The sequence below is a fragment of the Panthera leo genome, chromosome C1 (genome assembly GCF_018350215.1).
Source record: "Panthera leo isolate Ple1 chromosome C1, P.leo_Ple1_pat1.1, whole genome shotgun sequence".
Taxonomy (NCBI): Eukaryota; Metazoa; Chordata; class Mammalia; order Carnivora; family Felidae; genus Panthera; species Panthera leo.
Genome location: NC_056686.1, coordinates 100,653,494 through 100,657,115, shown reverse-complemented (window position 1 = coordinate 100,657,115; position 3,622 = coordinate 100,653,494). Strand labels below are relative to the sequence as shown.

The following is a 3,622-nucleotide window of genomic DNA, read 5'->3' as shown; positions in this document are numbered from 1 at the left end:
AAATTAAAAATAGACCTACCCTATGACCCAGCAATAGCACTGCTAAGAATTTACCCAAGGGATACAGGAGTACTGATGCATAGGGGGCACTTGTACCCCAATGTTTATAGCAGCACTCCCAACAATAGCCAAATTATGGAAAGAGCCTAAATGTCCATCAACTGATGAATGGATAAAGAAATTGTGGTTTATATACACAATGGAGTACTACGTGGCAATGAGAAAGAATGAAATATGGCCCTTTGTAGCAACATGGATGGAACTGAAGAGTGTGATGCTAAGTGAAATAAGCCATACAGAGAAAGACAGATACCATATGGTTTCACTCTTATGTAGATCCTGAGAAACTTAACAGAAACCCATGGGGGAGGGGAAGGAAAAAAAAAAAAGGAGGTTAGAGTGGGAGAGAGCCAAAGCATAAGAGACTCTTAAAAACGGAGAACAAACTGAGGGTTGATGGGGGGTGGGTGATGGGTATTGAGGAGGGCACCTTTTGGGATGAGCACTGGGTGTTGTATGGAAACCAATTTGACAATAAACTTCATATATTGAAAAAAAAAAATTCTCTCTCTCCCTGTCTACCCCTCTCCCCCATTCTCTCTCTAAAATTAAAAATTAAAAAAAAAAAGAGTACATAATGGCTACCATTTATTGATGCTTATATGTGCCAAACTGTGATAATGTTGATTTTACAGAGGCTTTTTTTTTTTTTTTAACGTATTGTGGAGAGGGTCTTCCGGTAAAAACCGGAAAACCTGCTAGACAAATTCTAAAAGAGCTGTAACACTTACAGAGGCTTTTTAAACTCTGCCGCTGGTGTCCTGGGATGCATGATATTAAAAAGAATTTTAATATGTATTTATTTATTTTGAGAGAGTAAGAGGGAGCCCAAGCATGCTCCCAACACAAGGCTCAATCTCACAATTTCTGAGATCCTGACCTGAGCTGTAATCAAGAGTCTGATGCTTAACCAACTGAGCCACCCAGGTGCCCCTGGAATACCTGATATTTTTCAGAGTATTTGTGAGAATAATTGCCAAAGCAAGAATCAGTAATTCTGTCTCCTTTTTGTGCCAGCATCTCTCCGCAAACTTACAAAAAAGTCTTCTCATTGTAACTATCAACCATGATCAGAATTATTATTTTAATTAGGATTACGGTGACAATACACAATGCCTGGGGAAGGGGTGACTAACTCTTGATTTCAGAGCCACAACATTCTGGATTGGACATTTTAGCTGAACTTCAGTGTTCTGAATTTCTGCAAAGTTTCAGCACATATGCTTACCTCAGCTTGAATTCTTGAATTCCAATCAGCAAGGACTAGGTAATGTTAAGTACAGTTCATCTTTTCAGACAAATAGCCATAGTAAGGCTCCAAGAGAATGAAAGAAGTAAGTAAAGTAAAAACCATATTCTACTTCATGTAATACTGGAAAGATGCTGAATTTTCACTTGGGAGGTTTGGGAGATATCTGCCCCTTCTCTTTTCCTGTGTTGCCAAATGGAATTTATTAAGTATAAAACTACTCTTATTATAGTTGTGGTTTTCAGGTAGATTAATTTTAGAACAGATCTCTTTATATCAGCATTTCAGAGTTGGAAATACAATTTATGAAGACAAATCAGATATTTTTGTTTAAGGAAGTTTAGCAGGAAGTTGAATACAAAAATCTTCCATCATTCCATATTGTCACTGGATATAAGTGTGGTGTGTGTGGCGGGTGGTGGGGGGGGGTGGGGTAGTTGCAATCATAAAGGGGCTCTGAATCAAGCCAAAATCAAGTTTCCTTATTGAACCAGAGAATATCCAAACAAGTTCCCCAGACGTCTCTCCATCTGGTTGCCACAACTAGTCTTTCTGTTCTGCAAACCTCAGCCCCCGTACCTTCCTCCTCTTGTTCTTCATACTTTCCTCTTCTGTTCTCTCCCACTTCAAAATGCTCAAGAAACGCAATTCAGAGTCATTATACTGCCAGCAGCCTGCTCCATCTGTTTCTATCCACCAAGCTCCGTCTTAATATTTCTTAGTGCATTGTTCATTTCCCAAGGGCAACATAGGGCCCCATACACCAGGAAGAAGGAGTAAATCCAGGGTGTGGTTTCATTCAAATCTGCATTTGAGATCTATGCTCTTCCCCAGTAAGTGATTTTGTATAGTTTGTTGCCTATTAACGTGTGACCTTTGACTGGAGGGTTTCCTGTGCACTGCATATGTGCTCAGTATCCCTCTCATGTGGTAGATAATGTCTTTGATTGCAATGACACTTACTGATGCTTAGAAGATTTATTCAGGCTCACTCTTGGAAGATCCTTCTGTTGCATTTTTGGCTTATACTAGTTTTCAAAGTCTTTGGGGGAATTAGAATGAAAGAGCCTACCTTTGACTCTTCCTAAGAATATTCCTATGGTTATTTTATTTTTTTTTTAGAGATTTTTACCACCTTACATATGTTCTCTCCCTTACATTCAAGAGTTCCTGTCATTGGACAATGTCAGAATATATACTGAAAATGTCATTCATTTTCAGTATATATAAGCAAGAGCAAGTATCAGTTTAAGGGAAATACATTCATAAAGCTCACTCACACAAAAAAATGATTCTTCCTAAAAGATAGAAATACACATGAGGCTGCATATGTTGAAGCAGAATTATTGGATGTCCACCAACCAGCCAGACAGGAATTCTTAAATGTGGAGATAATCAATTTAAAAAGAAAGATGTTTCCTATTGCACCATCGTTTTGTTGTTTTAATTTGAAAGCTGCTTTGTCTAGGATGGACATCGGTTAAAAATAGATTATAATACTTATGTTTCTGACAGTGTGATACCTTAAATACAATGAGCAACTTGCTCCTTACCAAAAACTTCTGAATAAGCATTCAGAATAAAAATAAAAACATTCTGAATAAAATTATATTTGAAAAAATATTAAAATATACTATTGAGCTGAACAGAATGTAAGAAATCTCCAAGACCAAAAACAAAGTAAAAGCAGGAAACCAGAAAAGTATGAAAACACCAAAGTGACCATGAACTTTTGTACTATCAATTCTGCCAGGAGTGGATGGGCTATCAGTAGTTACCCCCACATAAAACTGAAACTACAGGGATGCCTTGGTGGCTCAGTCGGCTAAGCGTCTAATTTCGGCTCAGGTCATGATCTCAGTTTGTGAGTTTAAGCCCTGCATTAGGTTCTGTGCTGAAAGCTCAGAGCCTAGAGTCTGCTTCACAATCTGTGTCTCCCTCTCTCTCTGCCCCTCCCCTGCTCATGCTCTGTCTCTCTCAAAAACTGAGAACAAACAGAGGGTTTATGGGGGGTGGGAAGGAGGGGAGGGTGGGTGATGGATATTGAGGAGGGCACCTTTTGGGATGAGCACTGGGTGTTGTATGGAAACCAATTTGACAATAAATTTCATATATTGAAAAAATAAAAAAAAAATAAAATAAATAAATAAACATTTAAAAAAACTTTTTTTTTAAACTGAAACTACAGAGCAGTACACCTTTGGTGAAATAGAAGGCCTAAATACATACATATATAAATCCCACTCCAGAAAGGGTGACAGCAAGGAAACTAGCTTGCCCTAGCATCAGTAGAGAGGAAAAGCTAACTCTCTC

The 3,622-nt window shown here is 38.2% G+C and overlaps 1 non-coding gene across 1 annotated transcript; it reads right to left on the bottom strand.

The window, feature by feature from the left end:
* Positions 1 to 727: 727 nt before the first annotated feature.
* LOC122229028 lies at positions 728 to 789 on the bottom strand. Its single transcript, XR_006206892.1, has one exon. It is a non-coding gene; the product is annotated as a U7 small nuclear RNA (small nuclear RNA).
* Between the last annotated feature and the right edge of the window lie 2,833 nt (positions 790 to 3,622).